This window comes from Micrasema longulum, unplaced genomic scaffold, assembly GCF_059751315.1.
Source record: "Micrasema longulum isolate JH-2025_06_02 unplaced genomic scaffold, ASM5975131v1 h1tg000168l, whole genome shotgun sequence".
Lineage (NCBI taxonomy): Eukaryota > Metazoa > Arthropoda > Insecta > Trichoptera > Brachycentridae > Micrasema > Micrasema longulum.
The window spans coordinates 85991-109602 of record NW_028277373.1 but is presented as its reverse complement, the minus strand read 5'-3'; the positions used below and the strand labels follow the sequence as shown (position 1 = coordinate 109602).

Here is a 23612-nt window from a genome sequence, read left to right as displayed (position 1 = left end):
AATAACAAAATTTAAAAAAAAGTTTTAAACAAATATTTTACTGTAAGTTTCTCTTTTCTCAACAATATTTTGAGTTTGTCCAAATTTTTGTAGAATAGGACTGGATTCAACTCCCTGGGGAGCTGTTTATATTAACATATTACAACAGAGATGAAGAACATTTAAGAGAAGGTTATTAAGAAGTCTAGGCATCTACAGGGCTTATGACCTGTCAATGGCTGGTTTAAGTGGCCACTTTACACACTATTTATTATGGATAACTTAGATAGCGCCATTTTCGTAATAAAATACCTCAAGGGCGCTTTACATGGTGATTCTATTGTTAAGTTAATTTAATTGACGCTTTTAAATTTGTAATTTAATTAAAATAATTTATTTTGTTGTGTGTAACATTCACCTTTCTGCCTATATGTGAACATCTATATTCCTTCAATTCTTTCATCTGTTTATGTTTGTGAAGTTAAAGAGCTGAAACCTTTATTTATGCGGGTGAGATTCATTTAAGTGAATTATTTCACCTACATACTAGGCAACGCCTGAAAATGTTATTTTTTCAATTTCTATACTTCTTCATGGACCAGGTAATTTATCAACAATATTTTGAGTTTGTCCAAATTTTTGTAACGTTCTCTTAAATTTTCTTCATCTCTGTTGTAATATGTTAATATAAACAGCTCCCCAGGGAGTTGAATCCAGTCCTTGTCTACAAAAATTTGGACAAACTCAAAATATTGTTGATAAATTACCTGGTCCATTTCTTCTGCAGTTATTCTTCCAGTTATTCTCAAATGTAATTTCATAAAACTAAATTGTTAAGTGTCCTCGGCACGGGAAACCCCAGTGAGGTCACATTATTTTTATTATTAATTATAGTTTGTAAGCGAAAAATATGAATAAATAAATTAAAAACAACAATTTTTAACATATAAAGACTAATTTAGTTTTCATAAATTATGCAAAAGATGTAAACATTAAATGTCACAAAAAATAATAATAAATAAGAAATTCAAGTGAGAAAATAATCATTGTTAATTTTGTGTTTTCCATGGAGGTTATCGTTGGTAATCAATCAAAATAAATAAAAATACCGAATGCACACTCCGAGCCATCCACACACACACACATGAACGCACATATAAAACATACACATTACATGCGGCACATATACATAGCACATTCAGCAACTATCCCAAATAATCGACCCCATGAAGAAATTTTCTGTATAAATGCAACGCGCAGTTTAAAATGCCTACATCAATACCGAGTCCATTATAATTTCTACAGGTTTTAGTCTAATGAATAAATTCGAGGTATAATTGAACGTAGTTATGCAGAAAGCAGCCAGTCTACAATTTTGAAAAAAATAGATATTGATGTTATCGGGTGCAGTAAGGTCAATTCTACGTTATGCTAAAAACAGCCAGACCGCTTTCATACAAAAAAGGTTTAATCACTTTCTAAAAATGGTATCAATCACAAAAACGGTATTTCTCAATTTGTAGAAAACACCCACAGCACTAGAAAATCTTAACAAATTTAAAAATCATTAAAACTGGTCAAATACATAATTAAATTATTGTTTGTACTGTAAAAAAAAACTAATATATTCCTTGTTTATCATTTGTTAAAGTCAAAAACATTCCAACTGTTGTGGAGATTTGTTTATTCACTCTTTTCAGAAAGGTCCTATTATGTCAGTTTCACTTTTCTTTTTATTGCTTTCGCTTGCTGCTTTCTGCATAACTACGTTCAATTGTATATCAATATATAAAGCATATTGTAATTTGGTACTTTAAAAAAAACTGTTAACTAGATTTATACATATTTATTAGACCTACATATTGTCTTGTTATTCCTCGAAACGCTTGCATTGTAATTATGTATCTTTTATATAAAAGCCCTCTAGGCGTATATGAAAATTAGTCAAATAAATGAACCTGACTTCAGTATAATTGCGAACACTAAAAAATATGACAAAAATGGCGCTGTATTTATTTATTATTTCACGTTTTATATAAAACTTTTTTTTTAAATATGAATACCTCACTGGGCACAACCCGTGTCGAGGCATTCATTTACATGATTTAATATATTATACTTATAGTGTCTAAAAAATATATATAAAATACATATAAAATATTATATATTCATATTTAAATGCACACAGATATATATACATATATAATAGTAAGAGAAAAAAATAAAGAAAAAAAGAGAAGAAAAAGAAAACAACATTATATTATTAGTACAGCTCACACATTTAACTGTTGTGCAGACATTAGGTCAAGTAACAAGCTTCTGTCAGCTCCCGATGGCCCAACATCCGTACAAATGCCAAATATACGAGTATATGACATATATTCATACAGACACTGTGTGGATACAAATACAACACAAGAAAAGCAAAAATAATTATATAATGAATGGATTTCTGGGATCAAATGTGGACTAACTGGTAAATGATTAATATGTATTTATAAATGTAAAATGTTACAATGTATAAAGTATCAATGATGTGTATAAACTTAATATATATGTATATGTATGTATTATATATAATATAAATATGTATGTGCGAATATATATGTATATATGTGTGTGAATGTATGGTTATGAATGCATTACAAGTGCCCCAACTCAACACGGATTTTCTAGCGAGTCGGAACAAATTCACAGACATGGGTCGTTCCTGATTGTGTCGCTATAAACTGTGTCTCTGTCCTTAACAAATGTATGTATGTATGTATTAGTAGAACAATAAGTTCACGCTTTTACCAGCTGAGACAGATTAAATGCATACGCAAAAATTTGCCAGTTTATGCCGCCCGTCAATTAATAAATGCGTTTGTAGTGTCTAGAGTCGATTATTGTAATGGTATCTACGCAGGTCTACCGATGAATAAAATGACTCGCCTACAGGCTGTATTAAATGCCGCAGCGAGACTTATTTTTGGAATGTCTAAATTCAGTCATATCACTCCACTACTTCGGGAATCGCACTGGTTACGTTTTCCACAGAGGGTGGAATACAAACTCTGTTGGCTTATGTATAAGTTACTGCACAACTCTGCTCCAGAATATCCAAGGGAACTCTGCATTCCAGATGAACTAGCTGACAGACGTCTTACGCTTAGATCAGCTACTCGTACATCTACGTCGAAAGGAAAAGTTATTATACCTATACGCAAATAACGCACTAAATTCGGCGAACGTGCATTTGCGGTCGCAGGCCCTACTGCATGGAATGCTCTCCCAGCAGAGGTCCGAAACTGTGAGAGTGAAGTGAGGTTTCGGAAGAAACTTAAAACTCACTTGTTCTTTAAATCATTTAAATAAATTCTTAGCATGTGGTGGAAAAGTAGTGTGAAAAAGTACATTTTTTTCTTAAATTAAAAGTTAAAATTAATTTTATATCTTTATATAATCACTTTGTAAAGAACCCTTGAGGTATTATATTACGAAAATGGCGCTTTATAAGTTATCCATAATTACAATTATTAATGTAATTAATTAATAAATAAATAATAACAAGTTTACTGTATTAGTTTACTGTATAAATTAATAGTAATAGGTGTGTATTCTATAAAATACACATTACCTATCCCCAAAACTCCCAAGAGGAGGTCCCACGTCACTTTATGCTGTTGACTGAGACAGTATATTATATAAACTCCATTAAGGGCCTATTAACATCAGGTAGTTTTTTAATAAACCCCGTAATCAAATTTAATAATCCCCGTGTCCATTTTTTCTCCAGTAGACAAGGTTGTCTGTGGTTTGTGGTTAAGTCTACTTAAGTCCGATTTCACCCCGTGATTTACTATTATTATTCACTTAGTAAAACTTTAATTAATCACAAGATCAGTATTAAGCTATTTTTTAATAATTTTTTTAAAAATATTTACAAAGTTTTTTTAAATTAAAGGCCTGCTGAGTTGCATACATACAACTCGTCAGCAGGTTCTTATATATTGCTTCGATTTTTTTCATACTTAACCTACATTATTTATCATTTTATTTGAGAAACATTACATATTATATTTATTTTATTTTGTCTTAAAATAGTACAAACATAATAAATGAATGTCCCAATATTGACTTATGTCTAATCATTATTAAAACATATACTAATTATTAACATTTTTCAAACGATATACGTACACTTAAAAAGAAAACTTCTATAAAGCTAACACGAATAAGATTACTTTATAAAATTTATCTGCTAAACACATGTTTTTTTAATTGACATTTAAATGAAATAATATTTTTTTGCTCTCTTATTTCCAATGGTATTTCCTTATAATATAACTGTACAGCTCGGTGCATCAACGAGTTCTGTGTACTTGTTTTCCTACGAAATGGTAGTCTTACTTCATGTTTATTTCTTGTTTTATATACATGTTCACATTGATTAGAAAAAACCTTTTGAGTCAACTCTTTTAAGGTATAACCATTAATCATTTTATGAATAAAAAACATTACATTCAAATATATTAGTTGACGTACTGTCATAATTTTTGCTTGTTTCAGCATCAACTTTATTCTGGTGTATTTTTTTTTTTCAAAATTACTCTCATTCTGCAGAACAGTAAGTTTATTTTTTTCCCCTTCAGTTGCCAAAAACAAAATACTACTACAACAAACAAACAAACCATCACGCCGTTTCCCCGCGCAGGGTTAGGCAGAGAGGATAGAACGCCTATCACTCTATCTTTGCATACGGACCTCGCTTCCTCTACATTCATACATCTTCTCATGCACGCACGCCGATTATTCCTACTTTTGACATGTCCATCTTCAAGTATGTGATGGACTTAATAGAGCCATGTCTTTTTAGGTCTTCCTCGTTTTCTGGATCCATCAACATTCGCGTCGTAGATTCTTTTAGCCGTTCTTTCGCTGTCTTTGCATACAGACCTCGCTTCCTCTACATTCATACATCTTCTCATGCACGCACGCCGATTATTCCTACTTTTGACATGTCCATCTTCAAGTATGTGATGGACTTGATCGAGCCATATCTTTTTCGGTCTTCCTCGTTTTCTGGATCCATCGACATTCGCGTCGTAGATTCTTTTAGCCGTTCTTTCGCTGTCCATTCGCTCTACATGTCCAAACCAACGCGGCACCCCTTTCTTGATTCTGTCGATGATGCATATCTCAGCCTTACACAGTTCACGGATCTCGACATTTGTGCACCTATCATGCATCGTTTTACCACCAATTCGCCTGAGCGATCGCATCCTTCTCCTCAGAACTAATTTTTTGTAGAATAGTAAAACTAGATCAAGGAATTTGACTGTTAATTTGAATCGAAGATTATCTCAGAAGGTTTTTAAGGCTGAAATTTTTTGGCTGTCTCTGAATGACTTAACTTCTTAAGAGTTTTTAGTGAGATTAGACCTAATTGTTGTAGGTAACTTGTAACTTGTAACATAACGAAATCCATTAGAATCCTTTAATCTTTTGACGTGGGTCTGCCTAAGAGGATAGATCCTTTCTCAATGTTTGTAAACAGGCCTTAAGTAATTTCTTGTTCCTTTTTTAAACAATGGGCAGGAAACGTTTCGTCCTTGTACATTTTTTTCTGGAATGAACAGGATAAAAGATGTTTTACCTGGAGAAGATAAAACGCAGTACGTTACCACAACATTAGGTAAGATAATAAATACTTTTTGTAAAAGATTAACGAAAATTTGAATATTGTTACTTTTAGATCTACAGAGAAAATTCATTTAAGAATGAAATATGGAAATAAATTGACAGGACTTAAGTAACTTTTCATTGGCTAGTTAAAGCTCTCACTCAACATACCCGAAGATCGTTTAGGCTTTGCCTACCGAGCAAGAGGTCTCGAGTTCGATTCCAGCCATGGCGGCTGATGTTAAATGACAACAACAACAACAAACCATCACGCCGTTTCCCCGTAAAGGTAGGCAGAGAGGGTAACACGCCACAACACTCTTTATTTGCATACAGATCTCGCTTCCTCTACATTCATAGATCTTCTCATGCACGCGCGCCGATTATTCCGACTTTTGACATGTCCATCTTTGAGTATTTGTTGGATTTGGTCATACCATGTCTTTCTCGGTCTTCCTCTATTTCTGCATCCATCCACATTCGCATTGTAAATATTCTTAGCCGTTCTTTCGCTGTCCATTCGTTCTACATGTCCAAACCAGCGCAGAGCTCTTTTCTTGATTTTGTCGATAATGCTTGTCTCATAGTTTTACCACACATTCGCCTGAGAGATCGCATTTCGACAGCATTGTCAAACACATATTTAAAAGGGTCTTTTCACACTCGAATATTTCATAAACTTCATTGTCAAATAAAATAAAATAAAAAATGTAAAAACGGGATAGATTTCTTACTGTCTATGCGCTCTGTAGCTGCAAGACGTGCTGTAATCTTGGTCCTATATATCATTATTGTTATATATCATAATTGGACACGAGGAACTAGAATCCCAACCGTCCATGCGCTCTGTAGCTGCAAGACGCGCTGGGATATTTATTTATTGTACAGCGCCCCCTTGAAGTGATTTTCACAAAAATGGCTCCATTTAAATTGCCTAAACATATATGTACATGTATATATATATTTATAAATATAGCAGGCAACATAATTAAAGGAACATAGGCAGAATGGTGAATGTTACACAGTGTGTTAAGTGATCACTTAAACCAGCTAATGACAGTTCATAAGCCCTGTAAATGCCTAGACTCTCATATTCTCTTCTCAAAAATGTTTTCCCTCTCTGTTGCAACAAATTTAAATATGATAGAGATAAACTTAAGAATAAAAATAAAATCTATTGCATCATCATTATTTACTTTCTACTACCCTGAAGAAACGATCTTGCCAAAATAAACATCAAATTATTTTGAATTCAAAATGCCACGAATATTAGTTAACACTTTGGCGACCGACGGTAGTCTATTATAATCCTATTAAAACATTTTTGTTTCTTGTTTCTTTTGATAAATTTATTGTCTCGCTGTCAGCTCTCAATAGAGGCGACCTCCCACGCCTCAAAAACATGCAAATAATTTATGCGAATCGCTTACAATTTTTTAGAAAACATCTTATAAATAGTGGTACGTCCGTTTTATAGTTTAATCAAACTACGGTGTGATCACATTCTTGTTTTTTGTTCTTATTAACTTCGAGCGAAGGTCGTATTTTTAGCAGGTTTATGAAGATCAAGAGTGCTGACTGGTAATAGTCTCCTGGAGATAGTGACGTCTGTCTGGTAATGTCCACTTGCTCCACATATGGCTGGTTTTATAAACAATCTATCTTATTTCCGTCAGCGCTACGAACCGCCATTCATAATATGCTAAATACTCACCTATTCCACGGCTCCACATGTTAGCAAACAAACATTGAAACTTAGATTTATTTCTACCATCTTTATACAAATTAAAATCATTACTTTTTAATCATTTCTTTTCTGAATAATAAAAATTTACTAAGTTTAACAATTTACAACAGGGATGGAGAATACCTTAAATAAGGGAATATGACAGACTAGGCATTTACAGGGCTTATGACCTGTCATTGGCTGGTTTAAGTGGCCACTTTACACACAGTGTAACATTCACCATTTTGCCTATGTTTGAACGTCCATATTTCTTCAATTCTTCCATTTGTTGATTTTAGTGATGTTAAAGAGCTGAAACCTTTATTGTTGTGAACTAGGCAACGCCTGAAAATAATTTTATAATTTTTAAACATCTTGGACCAGTTGGTTTCATTACAATATTTGAGTTTGTCCAAATGTTCGTAGACAAAAGACTGTATTTCGCCCCCTCGGGAGTGAAATATTGTAATGTACTAAGTATTATATTTGTTTTACTGTTTATACTATGATACATCGCCTCTGTTACTTCAATACTTTCTATACATTTATTTCTTTTCTGCCTATTTTATTTCATGTCTACATTTTCTACATTTTCTTTACTTGTGTTCAGGTGTTTTGTTTCATTATAATCGTTTTTCCATATTATTAAATACATTTTTAAAGGCGCAAGCCGTCGAAATAAATAAGGAAAACTGGCGGCTGTTTGTTTAAAAAACCAGATATTTGTTGTCTGTAAGAGTTTTGATCGAAATTCAAACACTCCTAATTTCTTTTTTTTTTGTCGATCGTCCATAATATAACTTTTTATCGCAATTACGTATTGCTATCTTCTGGGTTAAAATAACGATATTATTGAATTTTATTGTACTCTGTTTATGGTCCATGCATTAGTTCTTTCTAAATATTTCTAGAAGAATCGTTGGTACCACAAATCATCATCGTCATTCCTTTTCCTCACCTCGTGGTGCGTTGAGCAGTGCATTGGTACACCAATCACAGCGTATCTTGATATTTTTTTTTGTTTCATGAAGATAAGATGATCAGTCTTACGCTTAAGGTAGACCTCAAATCACTGTTAAAAATACGGTGTTTCTTTGAAAATAGCAACTGCCCACATCAATTTGTATGAATAAACAAAAAATATTATTAAATGAGCATTTCTACTACGATGTAGCGCCACTATTACTTATTGTTTGACAGTTCAAGGGGTTCTGGGTATTCTTTTATTTCGATTTTTAGCAGTGTTTACTGAATATTTTTACATATCTAAATATGGAGAGTTCAGCTATTCGTAATTTTTTTAATTTAGTTTGCACTCAAAACCACAAAAGTTCGAATATTATTTTAAAATATCAAATGTCGCATTAACCTGAAATTCAATATTTATTTAATTTTCATTTGCTATACAATGCACTTAAAGTATATGTATGATTTTATTTCATTGAAATACATTTTTTTTTAAAAAGGAATAACCCGCTAAGCCTCTATTTGGAGGCTTGTCAGCAGGTAGGATAGAGGGGATATGGAAGGAGGTAATAAAAAAATACATCACAACACCCAGACCAATTAAGAAAAAATCTTTGAAAAGCGCCTGTAAATAAAAGCAATAGTAAATCCGTGGTATTCAGTTTTAAACACTCTTCTGCAAAATTGTTGTTTTGTGACATTTAAGGTTTTTAAAACAAGTTCTGCAATTTAAAAAAGTAAAAATCGCGTAAACAGTAAGTAGCAATATGCAATGTATGAAAATGAATGATTTTTAAGGCAGGTATTTAGGGATGTTTGTTTTGTTCTTTGTATACCTAAAACTGTGCGTTTTGTGTTTCTGGCCGATGTTGTCTGGCCGCCATTTTGTTTGGGTTGTCATTAATTTTTCGGCTCATATTTGACTGTTGCGGAGACTGGTCGATTATGTGTATACATACTGAAAAAAAATCCGTGATTTTTTCGGTGCCAAACAAGTGAATTTATTATTTTTGTACACTGGGAGATAATCCAAATTCTGGACAACGATGTTACTATCATACACCAGAAAATATTGATGCTGTGAGGCACAGTGTTTGAGAACGTCCGGGCACCTCTCATCGGCGCCGTGCGCAGGAATTAAGATGTTGGAAAACTGTCATGAAATTATAGAAATCTTTCTATACCAGAATTGGTCATTTGTGATACAAACTAGATCGTACCACGTCACATGCGACGATGCAAATTTTCGGAGGATCTTCTCCCGGCCGAACAAGCAAATAAACAAACCCTTATACTGTTCTCCCGTAATAATGTCAAAAGGTGGTGATATCGACTGGCTCCCACGATCCTCTACTTTGACTACCCCCGAAATAACACCTGAAGTCTGCAAAAATGTTCCCTGATGCTGCAAAAACAATAAAAAAATTATACAACTTTCGGTCAAAGAGGATTGGCCTACATTCTACTTCCATTATCCATAAGGACAATAAGTAAGTACTCACAATATAAAATTGTTATTAAAAAATGGATGGTGGAGGTGGGTTGCGCACGGATCGATGAGTGGATCAAGCCAAATAGGTAAAAATTTGTGTCCTGTTTATAAAATTTGGTCTAGAGGTATATATAAATTGGTTTTCTTTTTTATACTTATTCTAGTTTATATTGCTTTTTTTTTATATATGGGAGTTGCTTTATTATTTACCTTGCTTATAATATACAAGGTTTATATTTCAAAAAGTGGATTTTTCTGTAATTAAATATCTTAAAATTTATCTAAACTATTGGGATCAGGAGGGATATATTAATGTGGGCTAATCAGGAACTTCTCAGCATTTGCTCACGTGGAGAGGTAACCACTTAAAACTAAGTTTATATTGCTTATTATGTTAATGATAATTAAGTTACGGCTTAAAACGGCTAAAAGGATCTACGATGCAAATGTTGATGGATGCAGAAAACGAGGAAGACCGAGAAAGGCATGGCACGATCAAGTACATCAAATACTTGAAGATGGACATGTCAAAAGTAGGAATAATCGGCGTGCGTGCATGAGAAGATGTATGAATGTAGAGGAAGCGAGGTCTGTATGCCAAGATAGAGTGTTATGGGGTTCTTTCCGTGATGGTTTGTTTGTTTGTTTGTGTTTGTAATTAAGTTAATTTAGATTAATTACGTTTTTATTTTATTATTTTGTTAACTTTGTTAAATAACTAATTTAAGGCATGTTTTACTTATTGTTAAATGATTACTTCGGCACGGGGCACCCCAGTGAGGGAACATTATTCTGTATAAAAAAAAAGAATACAAACATTGTAAAATTATAAATAAATAAAATAGTATTTTAGCCACCGAAAGAGGCGGGCGGGCACTTGATCGACATCATATTTCAAACAAATTTATCAAAACCATTAAATCTACCTATCAGTAAATTTTGAATTTTGAAATTCTGTTTCATCCTAAAGTTATTTTTAAAAAAAACAAACCCACCCTGTGCAACGCGGAGTAAAAACATATCAGATTGGTAACTAACACAAGAAATAATCACTTATCGCAAATTAATTAAGCGTAGAACGAAAGAATTGATAAAAAGTCCATTTTTCGAACATCTGTCTGTGTCAAATACGGCAGCGGCGCTGAAAATAACGGATCGTAAAGCTAGAGTTTCCTAGGACAGCGGTGCCCGTATCTTAACGGCCGTAGTGAACGGTGATGCGGTGGACAGCCGTCGTAACGGTGACTAGATAGTGGTTTCCTAGGAAAACGGTGTTGAAAACATCGTTAAAAAATAAAACCACTCTCTAGTCACCGTTACGAAGGCTGTCCACCGCATCACCGTTCACTACGGCCGTTAAGATACGGGCACCCCTGTCCTAGGAAACCCTAGCTTTATGCATCGATCTGCCGAAGTCGGGTAGTTATTATTAGACCGGCTCTAAAACTCTTATAAAAGTATTAGTTAAAAATGGTATCAAAATTAACTTACCGATATTTATAAAACCGGCCTTTTGGGAGCGATTGTGGAAGAAATTATATGAAGATATTATAAAACGTTATCATTTTATAGTCTTACATCTGCCGCCTTATCAATTCTAAGAAAATTACTCGATTATTGACTGGGGGAGTTAATCTTTGAAAAAATGACATGTTATGTGGAAGATTTCCGCGTATTTATAATGCATATTGATCGCGCCACAGTGTCTGTTACATTCTAATGTGTCATTTCTATTAATAAACTCTTTATCCATTTAGATAAGATAATATTATCAGGAACAATGCTAGATTAAGTTTCAGTCATAAATTACTATCGAACTCGATTCGTGTCATAAAAAAAAACACTTAGCTAAAATATTTGAACGTATATTGCATTATGTTCACCAAAGTCTCGTATAGAAAAATATTACTTACTCGGTGCCCATCGACTGCATTTTTACACTGCAACCGATAAAACCCCTTTCTTTTCCTCTACAATGTGCAGCCTACCTAGCCATACAAAAATATTTACCTCTTTCAACACGTTTCCTTCCGGCATTATTTTTTTAATATATTTTTTTATTGAGTTCTTTGATGTTTATAATATTTTTTAAAATACAATCAATATTTTTACTTTAAAAAACAAGACCATTATCAGACCTATATAATAACTTCTGATAAATGCCATTTCGTTATTATTATTACTATTGTTTTGGATAACTTATACAGCGCCGTTTTTGTAATATAATACCTCAAGGACGCTTTACATAGTGATTCTATAGATAATAAATAAATGTTTTATAAATGTTTTGCCATGACTTTTTATTCATTCCATTTATTTTTTTTCAAAGTTTCCTAGTAACTTACAATAAATGATTATTTTTCAATCATTTTTAAAAATAAAATATTCCTCCTTTTCTCAGTAAAAACATGAAAAACACGTTAAAGCGTTGGGTTATTATCGTAGGTACTCAAGGTTTCGGCCATTTTTTATTAATTTAAAACTTATTTTTAGAATATTTTTAACATAGTTCTTTTGCACAATACAACTACCTATATAAAAAAAACAATGCTTCTTTTCTAATCTGTTTAATACCAATTTGTACACGCATAGTTCCTTATGTATTTTGTTATCAGTTCACCTTTTTAATATGTGTACATATACTTGCGCCATAAGCATAAGATTGACAATCTGCTTTTAATATACAAGTAGTTATAACAATAAAAATAACTCAGTCAAATTGGCGGCCTCCGTGGTTTAACGACTATCGCGTCCAACTCACGAACGGAAGGTTTCGTGATCGGATCCTGGTAAGAACGCAACAATTTAATGCGACTAAATAAATATTTTTTTTTGTAAACAAGGAGTAGCGAAAAAAAAGTAAGTAACGTAAACGCTCATAAATATTTGTATAAAACCACTTACCGACTTTTCTATGTCTACCGGTTTTAAGGCGTACCCGTTACTTCGTCAGGACATGAATTAAACCAACACGCAAAACCAACTATTCGCCATCACCGTTGCACAAAAATATAATACCAACACGATATGCGTTTGAATAAGCAACCCTTACGTGCACTGTTTAGTTTATGGTAATTAACCGTTTATCAAAACTTAAAAGTTTAGCTTTGCCATTGCAAATCTGATAAAAGGCCACAATACCTCTAAAACGGACCCGGGTATGCGTGGGTATTCTGTGCTCTTATTTACCACTGTTGTACTGTACAAGTAACAGTTTGGACTGTATTCCACAATCCTGTAGCAAGGGGTAGGTGTTGGCCGTGTCTCGCTGCCGTCGTCGCTCTCGGGGTCGTAAATCCCGAAAGTTATGAAGTCTCGAAATTCCTCTCAAGTCCGGTGTCACTGCGTAGGTCGGTGGAAGATACTGGTTCGTAGTCCTGGGGTGAAGCGATGGTCAAGTCCAAGGTGTAGATCCAGTAGTAGAGCGGGAGGTCGGGCGGGGTGACGAAATGAAACGATCAGACTAACTTGATGTCTCGAGGCGAACTCAATGTTTATTGTTTTAAATGTACACATTATATAGGGCGTGTTGCGGGCTCCCGCTACCTGCGTCCGAACCGGCGTTAGGCCAATACGGGAGTGGGGGGGGAAATACCGCTCCACTATACCCGGCCGGCGCGCCTCCCCCAAAGTGCATATAGGGAGGTGCCGGCGCTCGGCCCGGTCACTTCGCTGGGAGCCGCCGCACGCGCCACATCAATTACAAAATGCCTTTTTTAAGGCAGTCCTTAGTCTTTATACAAATGCATGTTAGGGCAATAACGGGTCAAACGTCTAGATTCAGGCCCTTTTTAGGGCCTGTAACACAAATTTCTGCTCTATAGTACCCCGGTATCGCTAAAGTCAGACCCGAAAGTGGAATATTCATCCTTTATTGTGGGTCCAACATTTAGCCTACAGATACCGGGGGCCCTAACTATATTATTGCATTTCATTCACATATTTAACCGTCCGTTACAACTGTAATTGGGCCTTCTGGGGCTGTTGTGGTGTAAAATAAATACACGATCAATGGTCAGTTCATGCTAATCGCTCATTTCCATAAATTCAAATAGGCATGTGATTTTCGTTTTTTTTTTACGTGTTCACACCGGAGAGTTTTACAATAATAACACAATTTATTGTAAAGCGCCTTTCATGTAATTTTCCTCTGCATAAAATAGCATATTTTTAAATATTAAAAAATACGTAAAGATATATTTTTTCGCCAATAGGCAGCTAAGGTGTTAAGTGTTAACCGCCTACAAAGCTCTTGCAGTATCGTCAGCCACCAAACTACGCGCATTCGCGCTCAGTCAGTCGCGCTGTACGGTCGTCCGTCGCGCGTCGCTTACGACCACGTGTCGCCGGTACCTCGACCCACGTGTGTATTTCGTATTTACACATTCCAACCGAACAACGAAAATATATCAATCGAAAAGTAAACATAGTGCATTGTTCGAACTCATTTGTGAAGTTTTTTTTATCGAAAATATGAAGTGCATTTTGTGATTTATAGTGATGTTTTTATAATTGTGATGATTTCACACGGTAATTTTTTATTATTTTTTTTAATTTTTGCATTTAAATTTTATCTTAAATATGCATTGTATCGTCGACTTAGTGCAAAATGTGGCTACTTAATTTTGTTATGTGTAATTTGTTTCTATGAAGCTTTATGTTCTGTGATAGTTCGCTGTCTAATTCGCGGCCTCAATTGCCTGTATTGTAGCGCAAAAAAAGAGAATCTATCAGACAAATTAATATAATTTGAGATATGAGCCTCCGGTAGCGTAGTGGTAGTGGTTGTATATTGAAAACGCGGGTCTGGGTTCGATTCCCGTCTGAATCGACATGAAACATTTATATAGAGAGATTTTTTATTTTAAATTTTAAAATCTCAAGAATGCAAACAATGAAAATCATACTTAACAAATCGGAAGCAGTATACCTTTGTAAATGAAAAAAAAAAGTAAAATACAAACAGTAAATTTTGGAATCCCACAAAGATCTATTTTGGGTCCACTATTATATATTTTATATATTAATGACTTATCACTGTATAATTTTAAAGGAAAAAATATTATGTATGCCGACGACATTGGACTTTTCTATAAAAATCAAACAGACGTATTAACAAACAATGACATAAGCGAAGACCTTACTATGTTGACTAAATTGACAAACACAAACTTACTTTCACTTAATGAAAAAAAATGCAACATTTTCCATTTTGAATCTAGAAAAAAATGTCACAAAGTAGATGCTTGCATAAATAATGAACGACTAACTGAAATTGAACATGTAAAATACTTAGGACTAACAATAGACTGACAATCGACATGGACAATTCATATCAACAATTTAATTAGCAAAGTGGCGACTTTATTTTTTTAAATCAAAAACTTTGTTCCAATAAAGGAAAAAAAAAAAATGTATGAAGCCTATGTAAAAACTAAAATATGTTATATGTAACTACTATGGGGAACAGGAAATCAAAATGACATAAACAGACTACAAAGACAGCAAAATAAAATATTAAAGTTAGGATATGACCTTCCCTATCTAACAGCAACTAAAGAACTTTTTGAACAAACTAAACAATTAAATGTAACTGAACTCTTTAAACTAGAATCTTTAAAATTTATTCATAAATTAGCCACTGATGTAATTGTAGACGAAGAATTAAAACTTGAAAAAAACTGTAGTAAACATGAACACAATACGAGAATATCAGAAAAATATCATAAACAATCTTTTAAAACGAGAAACGGACAATATAGACTAATAAACCATGGACTGAAATTATACAATAAACTAGCCGACAAAACTAAACAAAAGACTCATACAACCTTTACAAAAGATGTTAAAAATATTTTTATTAACAGTAGAATGTGTATTTCAAAGTGAAATTTTTTTGTTAAATGTATGTATCCCGTAAGGGTTTATCAATGAAATTTAAATTTAAAAAAAATAAAATATTGAAAACATGTTTTGCTCGGTGGTACGTATAACCTTTTACACTGACCTACATACATATTTATTTATAAATTTGTAAAAACCACTTTAACTATTGAGTTATACGTCGACCGGGTTCGATGTTAGTTCTTCATCTTCGGGACTTAAAATTTCAAGTTTAAAAAAAAAAAATGTAAAAATTTCACTCTATTTCTTTTTCGCAATTAAAATTTCGTTCCAACTCCAGTGCCCTATGCAACCAATGATCATAAATTACACAGTTTATTGATCCATCAAAATAAAAAAGATTCGCAATCCTGTTTTTTTGCTTAAATGACAGAAACTGACTCATTTTGAAATTGGAATATTATACACTTTTAGTATGCACAGATACTATGTGATACGTTCATCATCATCATAATCATAATTGTTTCATGATGGTTAGATGACCAGTCTTACGCTTTAGATGCCAGTTAGGGATGAGACTGTGAAATATGTGTAAACGTATTTTTAAAAAAAAGTTTTTTCCATGTCGGGAATACAACTTAAGACCTTTTTTGGATGGTAAGCAAATGCCCTGTCCATAAGACCTTTAAGCAGACAAAACTAGTACCTTTGATTCATATAATTGATTTTAGTGGTTTCCCACTTATAGATTACGGATATTATAGTATTTGCTTGATTAAGTTACACAGTTTCTCTGTGCGAGAAGGTGCGAGACAACCTGTAAGACTTTCCCCTTCCAAAATTATTCAAAATATCCTAACTTGAAAATTGATATCTTTTTAACGAAGTTTTTTATTTCTTAAAAGCTAGTTATTTTTATATTAATATTAACAGGTATCATATTTATAAATTTGGCTTAAGACTTCTGAACCAGAATAGTCAGTTTTGCATAAATCTACGCCTAATATCCAATTAAAAGATGTTTCACAATGTACAAAACACCACTACCTACTGTATTTACATATAAAAAACGCCTATCTAGAGCGAAAGAGTCGTAAAGTTTTAATTGCGTTTTTAACATCCGCTGAGTTAGTGATTTATTGCACTAAGGCGACGATACAACTTGTTCTTTGCTAGAATAAGAGGTTTACCAAGAAAATCAAAACACATTTATTACATTTTTTGTTTTCACTTGCGAATTTACAAGTTTTCGAAAACGCTTTACAAATTGGTATCGTAGATCAATAAAAATATCTACCTTTGACATGATGTTACCTAATAACTAAACCATGGAACAGTAAAAATTTATTCCAGGATGACACGGAATTGATACTAATTAGCATTGTGGAAGTAGTAAAAGAACTGCCACTTTCATATATCTGCACAGTCGTTAAGGGACAATTTTCTCTAAGCTCTAAATATCCTGTGCAAAATTGAAGTTATGGATTCTGTTGAAAGATGGCAAAACCTGAAATGTATTTTTTTTATAATTTGTGAAATAGAGCGATTCTAAAGTTTGATGGAGTTTGAAAAATCGGAGTTCTAGTTTACTAACCTAATTCTAGTGTGAGTAAGATGCATTTAACATTAATTTGTCCATTCGGGTTTTTTTTCCACCATAGATAGCGTATTTGCACAAAATTGCTCGAAAGTCCTGTGATATAATAAAAAAACAGACATAATATCATATTTAGCCATCTTTGAACTGGATTGGAAACATAAATATCAGTATCATTGATTTAAATTATAATATTTAAAGAACACTACTGTAGCTTAATCACAAATAACTATCGACGTGCTTAAAACCACGCTAAGCATTTGAACGATCACAATGAACAATAATGACCATGCTTAAGTTATCGCAATCATAAGTCAACGCGTGTGTAATCTCTAAGTTAATGCTCGTATCGGTTTGTTTTTTGTTTTCCTCGTAAATAAATACAGTTCACTGGCGAAAAATCGGCGTTTACTATGAAAAATAATACAATATATCGCATTCGCAAAATAGTAAGGAGTATCTAAAACAAAAAAAATGTGAAAATTAAATTACAATTACTATGGCGACTGCTTTCTTGACATCTGGCTCGCCAACCGCCGTCTAAATGCAATAAATAGCATGATGAATAATAAATAAATAAAAGTATTAGTTTTGGAATATTTTCCATATTTACACCGGTGAAATTCAAAGATGTGACTGCGCAGCAGGATTATACGTCGCGAAACGTAAATATTTTGACATTTAATATTAGGTGTTCACGGATGTTGCAATGTGATCGCGAATACGATAAACAACCATGGTGAGATATTGTTATCACGTCGCTTATTTGCACGTCAATAGTTATTTGTAATTGAGCTACTGGAAGAGAACTCCTCCGATCAAAGGCTAAATGCGCAAGAGAATTTGTCATAATATCCTTCGATTTACCAATATTCCAAAGGGTCAGTTGCACCAAAGATAGTTAAGTTGGTGAAATTGATGTTTTTTTTTTTTTTTAATCTTCTCAAAAATGCAACAATGTTTTAACTTTGTTAAACTTTACTTTTATTGATGCAATTGGCAGTGGTCGACCTTTTTGTTATCATATGTGTATGGAAATATAAACGATTATTTATGTCATTGCGTTGTAGATTATAACACTTGCTAAGAATCCAACTGTCTGAAATTTTATTTTCTTACCCAAATTTTATACTTTAATTTTCTTTTATCAGTCAACTTATTTGCGCACATAATTTTAAATGGTTTCATTAAGGTTATTTTTTCAAAATTGAAATATTGTGCTTAAAATACCTTATATAAGTATACTTATGCGCATAAAAATTACGTTACCCATGTATATTTTTATTTGTTACAAAAGATACTAAACTTATTTAAAATTATACATATTTTTTTTCTTACTTTATGCATATTTGTATATTTTTTTATTTATTAATATAGTAACGTAAAATGATACATGTTTTTTTCTATTACACTCTACTTTTAGTTATTTATTTCATCTTATATAATTAATCTTAATTTTCCAAAAAAGAGACCAGCTCCTGTGCTTGGAGAATGACTTGCATTAGTTCAAATTTGTTGCAACAGAGAGGGAAAATATTTTTGAGAAGGTAATATGGAAGTCATAGGCATTTACAAGGCTTCAACATCCACATTTTCCTAACGCTTCCATCTGTTGACTTTTGCGAAGTAAAAGAGCTGAAACCTTTATTATGTGGGTGAGGTTCATCCGGCTGAACCATTTCACCCACAACACTACGTTTGAAAATAATTAACATTTATATCTAAATAACTTCCAAGGAAGGAAATCCAGCCTGTCAGCGAACATTTGGCCATACTCAAAACATTAAATTTATTATAAATAAAACACTTTGTAAATTTACCACATAAGAGTTTAATACATTAAAACACGACTAGTTTCGGGTAATCAGTATTACCCATCCTCAGGTGTAAATGTGAACATTTACAAAGTGTTTTATTTTAAATAAATTCAAAATGTTTTTCCACAAAGTAAATGCTGAAACAATAAATCGTATACTCAAAACCTTGCTGTTATAGTTATTTAGTAATTTATATAATTTCGAATATACATGAGGAAAAAAAAAACGAAATTAAGATAAAAATAAATTTTAAAAATACGTATACATTCATAAATACATACATATAATGATTATTTCCTGAATTAAAAGAAACAGTTTTAAAAATGAAAGAAATTTACAAAAAATACATTTTATTTTTGAAGTATTTTTTCGTAAAAAAAAATATAATAATATTGAATATCATACATAAATCAAAAGTTATTTTTATTTTCACTCATCAATTCGTATGTATTTTACTGTACTAATAATTATTTTTTCATACACATTTAAAATCCGCACGCAGATCGGATATGTTGTATGTGTTATCTAGTTTTCACCTAGAAACGTCTTCTGACATTTAGTAACCGTATTTCTAGCGTTCCGTTCCGAATTCGAAAAATCAAAAACTGGGTATGAAATATTTAAAGATGGCGGCATGATCCCCATTGGTCATTTTAGAAAAAAGCCCTATAGTTTTCGAGATATTTTGACGTTTAGTGACAGGTGCGCGCGCGACCTCTCGTAATCTTTCTGTGGAACTGGCGTGAAAGATGTTTTTATACGTGGGCTTAACCGCAAACCGGCAGTTAACGCATATGATTTATTTCGACGTAATCCTTCTGTTTAGTGTGACTGACGTTAATTAATCGACGTAAATTAAAATTTAGCACGTTTTATGCTTACTAAAAATCATAATGTTTTTTAAAAAATAAGTATCGTATGTATAACTATTTAATTAAAGTTGATTTATCGTGTTTGTTATTGTGCAATAATCTTGTATGTAATACATACTCAAATTAGATTAAGATTAGCGTGGCAATGAGCCGAAACCTGATTTGTCCAAATTGTATTTTTTTGTTGTGTTATTAAATATCAATGGTTAGTAATATGTATTTGAAATTCCAATATTTTGGCAATATTTTTCGATATCAGTAAATGTATTTATTGTGTATGCAGATAATTAGTAGAATTCCATATTAAAATTCGTTGAGGTATCCAATATAAAACACTTTTGTTGAATTTTTTATTTATTTTTTAATATATGTGATGTGTTTCGTCTTATTAGGACATCATCAAACTGATGTAAATATTTAAATAATTGATTTTCGATTTACTTTTCTTAGTCCATATAAAAAAACCTCAATACTTGTTAAATACCCCCACTATTAGCACTATTAAACACCTATATCATTAAACATAAATTATTGTTAGTATATAAGGAAACTTTGTAAATATTTAAGGCAGTTTGATAAATATGATCTAATCTAGAAAATGCTATTTCAACATTCGGAATATAATTTATAGTTAAAAAAGGTCCAATGTGACGAAACGCGTCACAAATATTAATTTTAAAAAAGTAGAACTAAATCCAATAAAAGCGTTTTATCTTGAATACCTTACCAAATCAGTAAATGTGTTCCTTTAAAAGTATGTATACTATACATAATAATATTGCATTGTAAAAATTATCAGAGTTTTGAGTAATGCAAAATATTCACGTATAATTTTAGAAAAATAAATGAAGTGTTGATTATAATCTAGTTCCAAAAAGAAACGTCGGTTATATAAGTTAATTTTTAAATAAGTTTTATTTAATCAAAAAGTATACCTACCGGATTTTGCGGACGATAAGACGCATACGACCATAAGACGCACCCCAATTTTTGGTTGAATTTTCATACTAAAAAAAGTGCGTCTTATGGTCCGAAAAATACGGTTTGCATTTTAAAATTTATGTAACATGCCTGTTTCTCAGTTTTAAATTGTTTGTTGGGTTTAGTCAAGGTATTATTTTGAACAACATACTTCTTACTTCACAGGACGCAAGGAAAATCATCGTGTTCTCAAATTTTAATACAATCATTACGTATTCCCATTATGTTACGTGTACATGAATTTTGCATATTTTACACATCAAAATGTGATAAAATTAACATGAGAATCATGCTTTTCAAGCTATCAATAATAAAGGTATTATGTTTCCATTCTGGTGGTCCATTGCGTAAAGATGTAATGAAAAATATTAATAAACAATAAGATAAACGAGTGTTTATATAGGTGTACAATACAATGTTACGAATTTGCAACTTAAGGTTAATTTATTTTGTATGAAATAACATCCACTCTGCAATTTTCTTGCTAATTTTAAATGTTTTAATAGGTTTTCTATACTAAAAGTTCTTGGTGGAACTACATTTTAATCTTAACAATAAACATACTTAATTTCGTTGTCTTTTTACTTGATCTATTCAGATGATGATTTGGAATAGATATTTGTTTTATAATTATTATGAAGAAATACTTATGTGTGCTTCCATTTGCCATTATGTTGTATCCCAACTCAACACATGGCTTTTGGTCTTATGGAGTTTGGGATACATTTCTGTTTGACGTAATAAATAAATCAATTTAAATATATGAAATTTTCACCAGTGACATTGTCAGACTGTTGGGAGACTTTAAAAAATCTTATTTTTTAAATTTATTTTGGTAAAATAACAACTAATGTTACATAAAGCCCATATATAATATAGTATTAAAACGTAAATTGTTAAAAAAAAAAGGGTATACCTAAGTGCGTTTATCGCAATAGTAGTATTAAGCAGTAAAATGAAATTAACATTATTAAATATTGTAGCATACTTGTTACTTAAATTCTTTAACTTAAATCATTTAATATATGGCAAGTTTATGAAAGATAAGATGGAATCAGGCGAGAGTGCAAATCTGATACAGGTGTAATTAATAAGATTAAGGAAGTTTATTATATAAATAAAACACGAGTGATACTTTAATCCACAAATTTGGAATATCCAGTGACCGGTTTCATCGCTTTCGCGACATCTTCGAGACTGGTATCTTTATTAAAAAGTTAAACGTATTTATACAGAACAGAGGTAAGGATACATAATTCAAAGTTATATGTAAGTAAATTACATAAAGTTATTTTTATCTTAAGGATCATTATCGACAAATTTTCTATGGGTTAACTAATGAATGGATATAATGTTATTTTAATGAGTTTAAGTATTTTATTTTATTGTTGTTAATAAAATAAAATACTTCAATCATTAAAATAACATTATACCCATTAAATAAAATACTTAAACTCATTAAAATAACATAATATCCATTCATTAGTTAACCCATAGAAAATTTGTCGATAATGATCCTTAAGATAAAAATAACTTTATTTAATTTACTTACATATAACTTTGAATTATGTATCCTTACCTCTGTTCTGTATAAATACATTTAACTTTTTAATAAAGATACCAGTCTCGAAGATGTCGCGAAAGCGATGAAACCGGTCACTGGATATTCCAAATTTGTGGATTAAAGTATCACTCGTGTTTTATTTAAATAATAAATTACAATGAACTTCCATCAAGAATTTTCACTTACAAACTTAAATGTTTTAGATTAAGGAAGGGTCACAAATATGATTTGATCATATAAATGGATGATGAAATAATAGTAAAATAGACGAGGACGGCCGTGAAAGACGCAGTATGATTAGATAAACCAAAATCTCAAGTAATGTTATGTCAAAAGTAGACAGAACCGAGGGGCATGGATTTATATATATATAGTTGGATAATTTATATAGCGCCATTTTTGTGAAAATCACCTCAAGGGCGCTGTACAATTAATAAACATCCCAGTACGTCTTGCAGCTACAGAGCGCATGGACGGTTGGGATTATAGTTCCTCGTTTTCAATTAAGATCAATAAAAAATTATAACAGATAGGAGCTAGATTACAGGACGTCTTGCAGCTACAGAGCGCATAGACAGTTAGAAATTTAGCCCCCATTTACACATTTTAAAAATTGACAAATAAATTTAGTGTATTAATGATACTAAAAAAAATTAAATAATAATATGAATAATAAAAAGGAGTAAGATTACAACACGTCTTGCAGCTACTAAGCGCATAGACGATTGGAATTCTAGACCTCATTTATAAAATTTATGTATTTTTAAGTTGGTATATGAAAGCTAGATAACCAATCATCGTGCAGCTACAAAGCGCATGGACGAGTGGAATTCTAGCAAAGTTAGAATGATATCAATAAATTTATAAAAAATACAGCATAGTAGTAAGTTTGTCAAGTGTTCATGCCAAGAACTAAGCAATAAAAAACTAAATAAATAAAGCACTGTATCAACTCCATGGTTAACAAAGGGAGATAGATGTCCGAAGAGAATCTTTTGTAGACAGTAGGTAGATATCTTCACCATGTGGTCCACTAGGCTGCTGGAGAATTTCTGGAAACGCACGTGTGGATTTGTACGGAGCTAGGAATGTATATCCAAGATAGACGTG

General features: G+C 32.1%; 1 protein-coding gene across 1 annotated transcript in view; it reads left to right on the top strand.

The window, feature by feature from the left end:
* Positions 1 to 14108: 14108 nt before the first annotated feature.
* LOC148284012 (uncharacterized) overlaps positions 14109 to 23612 on the top strand; it is a gene marked incomplete at its 3' end in the record, with an annotated part of 43536 nt that continues 34032 nt past the window's right edge. The window contains exon 1 of the mRNA XM_088242831.1: positions 14109 to 14357. The remainder of the gene's footprint in view (positions 14358 to 23612) is intronic.